The following is a 14,922-nucleotide window of genomic DNA, read 5'->3' as shown; positions in this document are numbered from 1 at the left end:
TAAGTAATGAACAAAAATATAAACAAATGTCTATTTCTATCTCTCTTTCTTAGATGAATGATAATATGCCCTGTGCTCTTCCCTCTTTCTCTCTCTTTCTGTAGCCTTTCTATGTAGTTAGGGCTGCTCCATTCAGCTCATGATCTTCCCTCCTGTCTCCTGCATGCTGGGGTTACAGGTGTGTACTACCATATCAAGCTTCTCCCCACCCCCGTTTTTTTTATTTAACAATATGTGTTAAGATTAGTCCTCAGTAGTATGTATCCCTAAATGTGTGTGTTTTCAACTATGCTCATATGCACAGATCTTAATGCTTTAGGACCATATTGGGAAAAACTGAATCCTTTTATAAGTATACATTACTATATCATACATTATTAATAGAATGTCAATTTTGCAACCACTTTCAAGGGGCGTTTGGTAAAATATGGAAAGGACAAAAGTTTATTTGCTACAACCCAGCAAATTTCTTACTAGAGAAACTGTTAGTGTTAAACTCTTACATCATCATAGTAGTACAAACTGAAAGGAAAAAAACCCTAAAAAAATTTATTATATAGAGAATGAATAAATTAAGTTCTGGTACATTTAAATATCAGACCATTATACAATAATTAAAATGATTAATACATAGTAATGTAGATTTCCAAAGCAGCTGGGTCTGGTGGCTCATGCTTATAATCCTAGCTACTCAAGACCTGAGAACTGAAGATACCATTTCAAAGCCAGACTCACATCTCCAATTAATCACAGAAGAAGCTGGAAGTAGCACAGTGGCTCAAGTGGTAGAGTATTCCTCTTGAGCAAAAGGAGCTCAGGGATAGTTCCAAGCCCAGAGTTCAAGGCACAGGGCTATCAAAGGTGAAAAAAAAGTACATATAAACAGATTTTAATACTTAAATCATAATTTCAAACATGAAAACAGGTATGAGGAAATGGTATATAACATAGTTTTGTGAAATTTTAAACCTACAAAACAATATTATGGATTGTTTCTAATTATGTAAGTTGATAGTGGGAGAGTATTCAGCTACAAAATGATGAATTCTCACCAAAGCTCTTCTGAGTTCATGGTGACGGGAACGAAGAATAGTGCTTTGGGAATGCACTGTGGTTGTTTTTAAATAGTGTGCTCTCTGTTTCTCTGCCACTGTTATGCCTTGCTTTTCCGTTTTCCACCGAGATTGATCTTCTTTCTCTGTTTCCATTCTGAGTTATCCTTGTGGGGAAATGCCAACAGGTAAGTGTTGGGCTTGCTGGGCAGCCATGTTCCTTGGGGAAATAGGATGAAGGCAGCAGTGGTAGACCTTAGTAAGAGAAAACTCCAAGGGTATAATTATTTGATCTCTGCAACCTTCCAGAAGGAAGAAAATTCTTGCATAAACATGCCTGATCTGTCAAAAAGTATGCTAACCATGATCATTTTCTGAAACTGCAAAATACCCATGGGAGTTTCTGTAACCTGTGAAGTGCAAATTTTCATCACAATAGAAGACAAACAACAATAATCAGAACAAAAACTCTAGGAAATGCAGGAACGACAATATTATGGATCTTACAGTATGAGAAATGAGATTGGGGGCTATAGGACATAAATTGAAAGATTATTTATTTATTTATTTATTTATGTCAGTCCTGGGGCTTCAACTCAAGGCTGGGACACTGTCCTTGGACACTTTTTGCTCAAGGCTAGCACTCTGCCACTTGAGCCACAGCACCACTTCCACCTTTTTCTGTGAATGTGGTACCAAGGAATCGAATCCAGGGTTTTGTGCAGGCGAGGTGAGCACTCACTCTACTGCTAGGCTATGCTCTCAGCCCTGGAAGATTTTTTTGTTTTAAATTTTGGATTTTTATTTTGGAATTTTTATTGATGTGTGTGTAAATAAGTAAATATATGTATACATTATATATACACATTACTAAAAAAATTAAACATTTAAATACTGGAGTATTTTCTATTTAAAACTCCAGTTTGGTGCCGGCAGCATGGCCTAGTGGTAGAGTGCCTGCCTAGCAGGCCTAAACAGAAAAGCCAGAAGTGGTGCTATGGCTCAAGAGGTAGTGCACTAGTCTTGAGAAAGCTCAAGGACAGTGCCCAGGTCCTAAGTTCAAGCTCTAGGACTGGCAAAAAACAAACCAACCACCACCGACAGCACCCAAAAGCCTTCAGATTTGCTGGTTGCCAGTGACTCACATCTATAATTCCAGCTACTCAGTAGGCTGAGATCTGAAGATCAAGGTTAAAAGTGAGCCAGGGCAGGAAAGTCTGTTGAGACTCTTATCTCCAAGTAGCTAAAAAAAAAAAAAAGCCAGAAATAGAGCTATGGCTCAAAGTGGTAGAGACATTATCCTTGAGCACAAAAGCTCAGCGATAGGGCCCAAGCCTTGAATTCAAGCCCCAGTAACAACAACAACAGTCTCTAGATTTATGGCCACCACAAGCTTTCCATCTAGCTTGGGACCAGCGGCTGCAGGTGTGCCCCTACTGATGTATTTCTCTTGCTGCATTTCTCTTTTTCTGCCGCTCACCTCAGTGTACCTAACAAGGACACTTGTTTATTTGAGTTACTCACCCCAGCCTGACTCTCAGGTGAATCATGTCTAATTGTATTTGTATTTTTGCTGATAACAGCCTTTCCTCTTTCTAAACAACATTCCAGATGTGGGTTTACAACTGCACTCACATTTAATCTCAGAGGACTAGGGCTGCGTTGGCCCCACAGTCCTTCAGAATGGGTTAGGGTTGCATTAAGGTTGAACTTAGGATAGGATTGAAATGAGCATCAGAAGTTCCTTGAAACCCAGCTGCCTTGGTAGCAGGAATGTGGCCCTCCTGCTTGTTTTGGATGCTACAGAGCCATACAAAATGACTGATGATGTAAAGCAGAGTATACCGGATAATCAAAATTAATTTTAACCATTCTGAATGCAGACTGTGCTCTATTATTTATAACATCTACAGCAATAATTCCCTAAGAACTAAATCTAATTAAGAAGTCTTTCTCATTATCTAGTTCAGAAATAGATTGCTATGAGGCCCCAACCCTTTCCCTGCCTACTTCAGGAGATGGGGATGGGAGTATGAGCATTCCCCCGCTGGTTTCTGTCGGGAGGGAGGGAAAACAGCACGTTCAAATAGCACATTCAACTAGGGGCCTCATGTCTTCAGGGCAGCCTCTCCTGGGAGCTACTGTTCAATGCCATGGGCAGAGGATCATGGTTCAAAGCTAGCCAGGGAAGAAAGCTGTGACTTTTTTTTTTTGCTAGTCAGAGGGCTTGAAATCAGAGTCTGAGCATTGTTCTTGAGCTTTTTCAAGACTAGATTTCTACCACTTGAGCCACAGCACCATTTCTTGATTTTTCTATGTATATGGTACCAAGGAATTGAACCTGGGTCTTAGTGCATGCTAGGCAAGCACTCTATCACTAGGCCAAACTCCCAGCCTCAGTAGGCAAAACTCCTGGCCTTATGACTCTATCATCTCCAATTAACTACCAGAAACTGGAAGTGGCACTGTAGCTCAAAGTGGTAGAGCACTAGCCCTGAGCTGAAGAGCTTTGGAACAGTGCCCAGGCCCAGAGTTCAAGCCTCAGGACCAACAAAAACAAAAACAACAAACAAACAAACAAAAAACCCTGCCCAGCCTTCATGCACACTTGGGTTCCTGTAAGTAACATGTCCTCTACAGGAGTAAAATTGTGTCTTGCTGCATTTCTCTTTTTCTGGAGTTAGTATCCTCATTTCTAAGTGGCACCCAAGTATCCTGAGTCATTTCCAAGAAGACCTTTTAGGGAAGAATCATACATTGACTCAGCCAGTTCATACCCAGTACTCAGTAAGTGCTTGTTGCTTCTCTTTTTCAAAGTGGCAAATAGACAATGAAAATACTTGTAAAAAGCTGCCTTTTTTTTACTGGGTGGGGGGGTGGTAGGTCTTGATGTAGAAGAGTGAGGTTCCAGAATCTTCATGCTCTGGATGGACAAAGGATTTGTGATTCTGTAGCTTGAAGCTAGATAGGTTTGAAGAAGCCATATTTGTAGACTGTTCTTTTTCTTGGCTGCCACACAGAATATATCCTCACTCACACCTGCTCCCCTGAGGCCCACTTTCTGGGAGACATGATGAATGAACCACAGCCAGACAAGGCTTAGTTACTCATTTATCATCTCCTGGCTTGTTTAGTGGAGCCATTGCTTTCCAACAGGTGAGCTGCACGAGATGGATTGCTGGTTGTCAACATAGTAAGTAATGGGATGTTGTGGTCATTCTTCTGTGATGTAGAAGGGGGAAACATTTAAGCTTTTCCAGCAAGAGCAACAGCAAGCTCAGGAAAGGGACGGTCATGGTCCTAGATTTTCTTCTCTCATATCTATTTCATTAGCTTTAAAAAATTACCACCCCCAAAGATCCAGAAATGTGGTGTTTGTCTGTTATTTTGTTTACTTGGCAGGAAAAAATGTTTGGAGAAAATAAACATGATGAAAATTAAACTTTATTTTGTATAAATAAATAGGATAGACCCTTTGGAAGATTGGAGTTCCTGGGCTGGTTTCAGTAAGTGAGTTCCAGTTGTTAAGAGAGGAATGAAGCTGGATTGATAAGGATAACATTTACCAAAAGGACTAGACTCTAGTTAATACTGGGACATAAACTGAAAAGGGAGCTTATAATTCCTCCCAACTTCTTATTAAAGTTAAGTCTGAGATTAGGAAGTTTAGCTGGGGCTATCTAAATCTGCCTTCTTTAAACATATAGGATGGGCTATTTAAAATCTGCTTTATCCTTTGGAAATATAAGAATCTAGGTTGGGTAGAGAATGACAAGCAAGTCTAGCAAAACAAAGTCTTGACAGTTACTTGGGTTTGGGGGTAGGTCTAAAGATTGTCTAAGAATTAGCTAGATGACAGCTCAAAAATGATTAAATCCTGACATTTTGAGTCTCTAACTCCCATTTCTTTCATGGGGAACATTAGATTCTCTCTTTTGCATTTCTCACCACTTGAACTCTGTTATATTAAAATAAATCCTTGCTAAGTTTTTGTTGTTGTTTTTAAAGATGAGCTCCAACTGAGGAGTACAGGGTAGCAACAAAACCAGAGTTTCAGAAATTTAAACTCAAATTTGCATAAACATGAAGAGGCAGACTATTGAGAAAAGCAGACGTACTGTAGCTCAAGAGATCTACATTTGAGCTGGGTGCCATTTTTTTAAAAACTGGATTGGGGAATCTTGGACATACTTTATATTATGCTGAGCCTTAGTCTGCTCATCAAGTTGGAGATAATAGAATCAACCTGAGCTGTTTTGAAGATTAGGCCTAATGTATGTAAAGCTTCTTGCAATTATAGATACCTAATAAATGGTAGCTTTGATGATAATAATGCTGCCTGTGCAGATAAATTTGGGTTAAACAATTCCAGGTTTAACCAAAGCTATTTACCTCAGATTTCCCTCAAAGTACAGCCCCATGTATCATATTCTTTGAAATTTTATCCTTTAGTATGAGTGAAAAATTACTAAGTTTTGGAGGGAAGTTAATTGGCCTAACATATGTAGTCATAAGCTGCACAAATAACCGAAGGAAGACAGTATAATAACCATGGCAGCATATGAACATATATAGATCATGTCAGCATAAGGTCAATTACAAATACCATATCATATGAGGGCGAGTATCCTGGAACATCCAGCAGAGATTAAATCTCACCCAGGATGCTGAGATCTGAGGATGGAGGTTCAAAGCCAGCTTGGAAGGGAAGTCTGTGAGAGTCTTATCTCCAATAGGTAGTGTACTAGCTTGGGCATAGAGAGGCTAGGGGACAGAGTTCAGGCCCTGAGTTCAAGTCCCAGGACAGGAAAAAGGAAAAAAAAAAGAAATTAAAAAGAAATGTATGTGTGAGTCAAGTGCCTGTGGCTCATGCCTGCAATCCTAACTACTCTGGAGGCTGAGATCTGAGGATTGTGGTTAGAAGCCAACACCCCAAATCCCCTGAAAGTGATAAAATGCTACCCTTGAGCAAAAAAAGAACTCAAGGACAGCACCCAAGTTCAAGCCTCAGGACTTGGGATGGAGGGGATGGGGGCAGGGAGGGAAAAAAGAGATAATATGGCATAAAACAGATCACCTTTTCAATCTCAGTTAGCAATTTACAGCTTCTACTTTGAATTCTACTGTTTTAATTGGGAGTAGGCTTCTTTTTTGGAAAGAATACAAAATCTCTAATCATGAAAAGAAAGTTAAGAATATATATTCATAAAGTCTCATCATTTAAAAAGTCAAGCTACTGAGAGGAAGAAGATACTGACAATTCATGTAACTAGCAAAGGGCTTACATCCAAGTTATGTGAAAATACCTCCGAGGAACCAATGGAAGAGAGAAATAAGCAGTTGAAAGCTAGAGGAAATTCAAATGTCCCAAACAATAGACAATATGCTAATTAGTAATCAGAAAAATAAACTTTAAAACACAATGAAACATCATTATGCATTCTCTTCAAAGGCTGTTGAATAGACTAAAATAACCACTAACAACATGGAGTAGAACAAAATGTCATCCACAGTGGGAAGGAAGATAATTCGGAAAAGTATTTTGGAAGTTTGTATAATCTACTGACGTTGAAAAAATACTTATTATAATAACCAAAATTTCAATCAGAAGTATAGACCCAATAGAATTTTCTTTATTATTTTTAATAGCTCTACTGGAAACAATCTAAATATCCACCTAAAATGTTGGGTAATAATAACACATTGGTATTCTCTATGTCTATGAAAATTATCACACTATAATTTACTACACTGAGAATTGTGATTAGAAGCCAGCCTGGGGCCGGGAGTTTGGCCTAGTGGTTGAGTGCTTGCCTAGCATGCACGAAGATCTGGGTTTGATTCCACATACAAAGAAAAAAGCCAGAAGGGGTGCTGAGGCTCAAGCCATAGAGCCCTAGCCTTGAGAAAGTCCAAGGACAAGGCTCAGGCCCTGAGCTGAAGCCCAGGACTGGCAAAGGAAAAAAAAAAAAAAAAAAAAAAAAAAAGAAGCCAGCCTGGATAAGACTGGCTTCTGGATAAGACCCTGAGACTCTTTTTTTTCTATTTAAACTAAAAAAAAAAAGACAGAAGTAATACTGTGACTCCAGTGGTAGAGTATTAGCCATGAGCAAAAGGAAGCTCAAGGACAGTTCAAGTAACATTAAGAAAAAAAATAAGGAGCTGGGAACAAGTGGTTCACGACTGTAGTCTTAGATCTAGTTGACATCTGAGGATCTTGGTTTGAAGCCAGCTTGGGCAGAAAAATTCCTGAGACTCTTAGCTACAATTAACTACTCAGAAAAAGCCAAAAGTGACACTGCAGCTCAAGTATAGCCTTGAGCACAAAGAGGCTCAGGGATAGCACCCGTGCTATGAGTTCAAGACCCAAGGGCCAGCAAAAGAGATGGGGGGGGGGAAGAGACAGAAAGACAGAGAGAGAGAGATATGGGAAGAGAGAGGGAGACAGAGAGAGAGAGAGAGAGAGAGAGAGAGAGAGAGAGAGAGAGAGAGAGAGAGAGAGAGAGAGAGAGAGAGCGAGAGCGCTCAGTATTAGTCTATCTACCTATAGAAAATCAGACTTTTCAAACTTTAGGTTTTCCAGGATGCATATTTAAGAAGAAAAGCCATGAAGGTGGTATTATGGTAAACACAGTTGTCTGTGGGGCTATGCTGTCAGTACAGCCCTCTATGATGGCAAACTCAAATCTGCTGGGTGTTGGGAATCAGCTACCCTGGAATGCTTACTTCATAGGAATCACCAGATTATGAATCTGGGAGATTCCCCTCCCCTCTGGGTGCCACCTGCTCTGCCCAGAAAGAGTTGTTAAACATTTACCAGAATGTCAGTGCTCACAAGTCACAGTAATGTTTTATTGTAGGTGGATGAGAATAGTTATCTGGGCAGTCATATTTGAATCTTCTTAGATGCTAGAACTCATTGCATTTATTAGCTAGAGCTTTAATCACACATATTCTTGTTATGTTATCATAGTATCTTGGTCCCCTCCCTTCCTCCACCCCCACCCAGGGATCTAAAATATATCTCAAAAAGCAAGAAGGATAAGTTTATATAAAAAAAAATAAGAAGCTGGGTGTCCTAGTCCAAGCCTCCAATCCAAGCACTCAGAAGGCAAAGAGAAGATGAGAAGTTCAAGACCAGCCTGACATACATAATGAGATTTGGTCGCAAAAACCAAACCAACCAACAATACAACTAACCAACAAACCAACCAACCAAACACAAACCACAACAAAAACAAAACAACAAAATCCCAAACCAGGAGAAGAAAAGGTAGGGGAAATGGAGTCATCAAAACCACCTTATTTGGCTACCGAGGAAAGGATTCCTGCCCAGAAGCATGAGACTTTGGGGGAAGAATGGGGTCAGTTCTGTCGTGGAGTTTGTGAGGGGAATAATAAAGTTGCTTTGATGCACAGCTGCTCTGTGAATTTCGGAGGTGTACTGAACTGGTGAGATGAGTCGTCGTGTGTGATCCAGAAATGAAGACTGAGGGCCCACTTGGCAGATGGCCTCACAGCAGCCTATTCAGGGAGCTGAACCAATGTAGACCACAGAGGACTGAACAGTCTTCAGCAGCAACGTTCTGATAATAGGAGCGCTGACCTAATTCTCCACCTGATGGTGCCAGTAGGACTAGTCTTTCGGACTGGACAACTCTAGACGAGAGGCAATACATCTTGAGATTATTGATCTAGTGGAGGTGGGTGAGTGGCTATGAAACCATTAAGGTGGGGAAATGGTATCATCCAGTGATCTTTCACCTCATTGTTTTGTTATTAATTAGAAATGTAAAATGTGTCTCTAAGCTGAATGCTGGTGGCTCATGACTCTGTCATGCTAGATACCCAAGAAGGCTGAGATCTGAGGATCTCCATTCGAAGGCAGCCAGGGCAGGAAAGCCTGTGAGATTCTTATCTTCAGTTAACCACTAAAAAAAGCCAATGTGGAGCTGTGATTCAAGTGGTAGAGAGCTAGTCAAGAAGAAGATAAAAGCATAAGGACAGTGCCCAGGCCCTGAGTTCAAGCTGTAGGTCTGGCACCTATGCGTGCCCCCCCCAACCCCACACACATATCTTTTACATTGTAAAGACCTGGTGGGATTCAATCTTGCCACTGAGGAGCATCAACATCTCAGCAGGAAGCAACCACACACATTCAAAATGTGGGACAGTCAACGAGACAGTTGCTTGAACTCTTTAAAAATTCAATGTCATGAAGGCAGCACATTGTCGAGTTGCTCTGGTCTAAAAGGATGAAGCACTAGGTCAATCAGATGTGATGGCTTAGTAAATAAATACAGACCCAATTTGGTTTGGGACCAGAGTTTAGACAACCTTAAAAATTATTATGATTGTAGTTATAGAATGCAATTGTTCTTAGGAGACTGATGATAGACAGAAGTGATTTGGTTAATGTAGTCTATTTTTAGAAGGAAATGCACATACTCAGAAAGAAAGCAAACAGAACAAAATTTCAATCACTGTGGATTAAATAGAGGATCTATGATGTTTGCTTTCCCATTCTTCTTTTCTTTTAATTTGCAGGGGCCTGGACTGACTTCCTTCCTTCCTTCCTTCCTTCCTTCCTTCCTTCCTTCCTTCCTTCCTTCCTTCCTTCCTTCCTTCCTTTCTCCCTCCCTTCCTCCCTCCCTTCCTCCCTCCTTCCCTCCCTTCTTTTCTTGCTAGTCCTGGGGCTTAAACTCAGGGCCCTATCATGCAGTATCCCCAAGCTTGTTTTGCTCAAATCTAGGACTACCACCTGAGCCACAGCACCACTTCTGGTTTTTTCTGCTTATGTGGTACCGAGGAATCAAACACAAGGCTTCATGCATACTAGGTAATCCAGTTTCAGCTTTTAGGTGGTTAAATGGAGATAAGAATCGCAAGCACTTTCCTGCAGGGGTTGACCCATGATTCTCAGATCTCAGCTTCCTGAGTAACTAGGATTACAGGTGTGAGCCATCAGAGCCCAGCTATATTTTCTTGTCCTAATGCTTATGTGTATTTGATAATTTTATAATTAAGTGAGAGAAACAAAAGAGGGAATAGAGAAGACTGCAGAGGAGTGATCTGGCTTCTGACAACAAGATATGAAGATTGAAAGATTCTGTGGAAAAACTAAGAGATGTGGCAACAGTTGTGCTATGCACTTCTGGATCAGCAGCTCATGGTTTAACAAATAACAATTCATCTTATTCAGTAAGGAGATTGACTACAGCCAAGAGCTATGCATCAATCCCACAGACTCATGATGAGAAAGGCCACTTGCTTAAACATGGGTGGCTTTCTCCTCAGTGGAGGCAGAGGATGAAGTCTGATCTTCAGACACACTGAGGTGACTGACTCTTCACTTGCACATGGAGCTCACCACTGGAAGCTACAGACTCTGGGCCTGCCAGAGACTTGAAAGAGTCACAGCCTGTTCCTGTTTTCTTCATCAGGAATAGTGGGACTTGCTCAGTTCAGAATCTGTCTAGCCTTCATTGCATTTGTTCAGCAGCTGCAGAAGGGGATGTGCACATGCCTTCTGCTTACAGAGCAGAACAGCAGGGTGGCTCAGACAGCTGACAGCTGGTCTTTTCTGCAGAGGCTCCATGGTGACTGTGTATTTTCCACTCTGTCAGGGTAGTGGAGATGGAGGGACAAAAGAAGGGAGACTTGGGGTTCCAGAGTCTTCCCTTAGTGCCTGTGCATGAGTCCCAGGGATTCCATGAACCTCCCCTAGCCTCCAATAAATTTCAGCTTGTTCTCTACCCAAAGTTTTCTAGCTCTCAGCCAATCCCAATAGGAGATCACGATAGGAATAAATTCAAGAGCCATTGATCTAACCTAACCCGTGAACAGAGAAACTGAGAGAGCAGATAAATTGTTAAACATTTTGGAATGCCCGTGTAGCATTATAGAACTAAGCTGGTTTCATACCATTGCAGCCTGAGCTAATGGCCCAGGAAAACTGGTTGAATGAAACTGAGTGGCAAGGGAGCTTTCCCTGTCAGATAGAAGCTCCAAATAGCAAAGACAAGTCTGGTTGAAATCTCCAGGAAGAGACACAAATTGAGCAGCAGCCTTGTGGTCCCCAGGAGCCAGTGGCATGGGGGAAGATCAATCAGGTGCTGTCGCCTGGGCAATTTTCAAGACTGGAGGAAAAAAAAAGTTCACTGCAGAATCTGTAAGCCAACGTACTCCATCACGCTACCTGCTCTTTCCTTCACCCTCTATCACCTCTGTATCAAAACAACAAAGCAATGTGTCTCTTGGTAAAGCTGAAGAGAGAGAGAGATGTCTCAGTTTTCCTTCTGGAACAGAGGAAGTACTCTACTTAATGAAACATTGCCACGTTTAACAACTAGGACAATACACAACAGAGCCTTTAAATTAAAATTGAGAGTGGCAGTGGGGAGGATGGTAGGAAGAAGGAAGAATTTCAACCAAGGACAATGCCATGTAAGGAATTCTGGGAAAGGTTTAGGCATCTGGGTGTAGAATGGAAGGATCTGGTGGATTCTGAGTCTGCCTTTTCCCATGGTGCACTGGGAAACTGGGAAGCTTGCTATTCAATCCTTTCAGCCTCTCTTAACAATGTATCTTGCTGATGCCTGCTTGTAAGCATTTGTTGACTTAATTTCCCAGAGAGTGTTCTTCCCACCATCAAGTCAGCTCTCACAACATGGCTTTTTTTTTTTTTTTTTAGGTCTTGGGACTTGAACTCTGAGCTTGGGCATTGTCCCTAAGCTCTTCAGCTCAAGGCTACCACCCTACCCCTTGAGCCACAGCACCACTTCCAGTTTTCTGGTGGTTAATTGGAGATAAGAGTCTCATGGTCTTTTTAAATTTTACTTTATTGTTGTTATAAATGTAATATACTGAGGGATTACAGTTACAGAAGTCAGGTAATGAGTGTTTCACCTCCGTCACTCCCTCCCAGTCTCCCCTTCAAAGTTATATAGTTTATTTTCCACAGAGTCCAGTGAAGATCTCTACTGCACTTTCCCACCCTTTTTCCCTTGAGTTCTGCACACTCGGCCACCTTCCCAAAGATAGGCCCACTAATAAGCCATACAGAAAGAAAAGTGAACAGAATCAATAACTAAAAAAGGAACCTCTTGTTTCCATATCTTGGAGTTTGTTTCGATATGTGTAATTCTGTATAAATTTAAAGAGGCATATGGAATTGCATTTGTGTTTCTCTCCTAAGCGTATCCTCTTTTGGTCTATCTGTGTGTAATTGTCTAGAGTCCCGTATAATTTATCAAATCCCAGGGTATTTTAGATCTAACTTCTGCATATCAGAGAGAATGTGAGCTATTTGTCCTTCTGAGCTTGGCTTACCCCACTTACCATGATTTGTTCTAGGTCCAGCCATTTTCCTGCAAACGAAGTATTATTTTTTTCTAATGTCAGTGTAATATTCCATTGTGTATAGCTACCATATTTTTTTGGATCCTGTCTCCTATTGTAAGGCATCTGGTGTGCTTCCACATCTTGGCTATTGTGAATGAACATGGTCAATGAACATGGATATGCAGATGTCTTTATGGTATCTGGCTTGTGATGTTCAGGGTAGTTGCCCAGAAGTGGTATTGGTTGGGTCATAGGGAAGGTCTATGTGTAGTTTTTGTGTGTGTGTGTGGGTCACGGGGCTTGAACTCCATCTGGGAGCTGTCCCAGAGCTCTTCAGCTCAAGGCTACACCCTACCCTTGAGCCATCCTTTTTCCTATTTTCTAGAGGCTAAATGGAGATAAGAATCTCAGGTCCTTTTGTGCCCAGGCTGGCTTTGAACCTTTGTCCTCGGATCTCAGTTTCCTGAGTAGCTAGGATTACACTCGTGAGCCACCATGCCAGGCACAGTGTGTCCTTTTTTAAAGGAACCTCCAGACTGCTATCCAGAATGTACTAGTTTACATTCCTACCAATAGTGCAACAGTGTTCCCTTTTCCCCACATTTGTTGTTGTTTGAATTCACATTGTTGACCACTGTAACTTGTAAGAGATGGCATCTCAGAGTTGTTTTGATTTACATTTCCTTAATGACCAGGGATAGTATTTCCTTATGTGTTTTCCTTTCTTACTTCTTCTTCTGAAAAGTCTCTTTTTACTCCATTGCCCATTTAGTGATTGGCTTATTAGCTTTGGAAGGGCTAAGTTTCTTAAGCTCCTTGTATTTTTTTGGACTTGGTCTGATAGACTGCTGGTGAAGGTTTTCTCCCAGTCCGTTGGCTGTGTTTCTAGTTTAGTAACTATACCCTTAGCTGTGCAGAAACTTTTTATGTTGATATAGTCCCAATTGTCAAGTCTCTCTTCTACCTGCTGTGCCCTTGGGACCCTTTTTAAAAAGTTCCTACAGGTGCCTATAAGTTTTAGTGCGTTTCCTACTTGCTCTCGCATTAATTTCAGAGTTTTAGGTCTGACGTTGAGGTCTTTGAGTTGATACTAGTGCGTAGTGACAGAGACCCACTTTCAGTTTTCAGCATATGGGTGCCAGTTTTCACAGCAGCAATTATTTTAAAAGAGGTTTTCTTTTGTCCACTGTGTATCTTTGGCTCCTTTATAAATATTAGCTAACTGTCAGTATACAGTTTTATTTCTGAGTCTTCTAGAAATCTGTTCCATTGTTCTTTAGGTCTATTTGCTACTAGGCAGTTTCTGTTATTATAGTTCTGTAGTACAGCTTGAGGTCTGGGATTAGGGTATAATCTGCCTTTCTGCCTTTTTCCATTTCCTTATATCTTCTTTGATTTCTTTCTTCACATTTTTATAGTTTTGGCTGTAAAGATATCTTGTATTTTGGTTAGGCTTATTCCCAAGTATTTTATTTCTGTTTTTGACGCTATTGCAAATGGAGTTGTTTTCCTGATTTTCCTTTGTTTGTACATTGTTAGGATACAGAAAGGCCACTGATATTTGTAAGTTGAATTTGTATTCTGCTACTTTGCCAAGGTGGTTGATGAGTTCTATGAGCTTTTGTATCCTTTAGATATAAGATCATAATTTGACTTCTTCTTTCCCTATGTGAGTTCCTTTTATGTCCTTTTCTTTGTATTACTCTTGCTAGGAATTCCAAAACTATATTGAGGAGTGGGTAGAGTAGATATCCTTGCCTTGTTCCTGATTTTAGAGGCAATCATTTTAGTTTTTTGCCTTTCTGTACAATGTGACTCCATGTGGATCTGGGCTTTTCCTTGTTGAGAAATTTTTTGATTTCTTCCTCAATTTCCTTGCATGTAATAGGCCTGTTTAATTGGTTTATATCTTCTTGGCTCAGCTTAGTCCATTTGTAAATCTCTAGGAATTTGTCTATTTCTACTAGGTTTTGAAAGTCGTCCTTTATAATCTTTTGGATTTCTTGTCTTATTTGGTAATGTTTCCTTTGAAATCTCAAATTTTCTTTATTTGAATCTCTTTTCAACAATCTAACTAGTGGTCTGTCCATTTTATTACTTTTTTTTCAAAGAAATAGCTTTTTGTTGTGTTGACTTTATATATAATTTTTTTAGTTTTTATTTCATTAATTTATGTCCTAATATTAGCTCTCTCTCTTAGTTTGGTAGTTTTGGGTTTGGTTTGTTCCTGTTTTTCTAGCGGATTTGTCATGATGTTATTTATCAGAGCTGTTTCCTCTTTTCATATGTGTGTGCTTAGAGCTATGAACTTTTCTGCCAGTGGAAAGCAGCATCCCATGGTCTAGACCTAAATTGTGCCCAGTGGATGCTGGACCTTATTTTTTTTCTGGTGGAAGAGCAGAGATGGGGTTGTATCCTGTGATCTTCTGCAGATAGAAGGTGGGAGAAAGAGCCCCAGACTCTTTGCCCTCTTCCAGCATGGCATCCTTTCTCAGGCAGGAGGAAGGTAGTCTGGGCCAAGCACTGT

This window comes from Megascapheus bottae, chromosome 3 (genome assembly GCF_031878675.1).
Source record: "Megascapheus bottae isolate mThoBot1 chromosome 3, mThoBot2.hap1, whole genome shotgun sequence".
Lineage (NCBI taxonomy): Eukaryota > Metazoa > Chordata > Mammalia > Rodentia > Geomyidae > Megascapheus > Megascapheus bottae.
Note: the sequence above shows the minus strand (reverse complement) of the source record.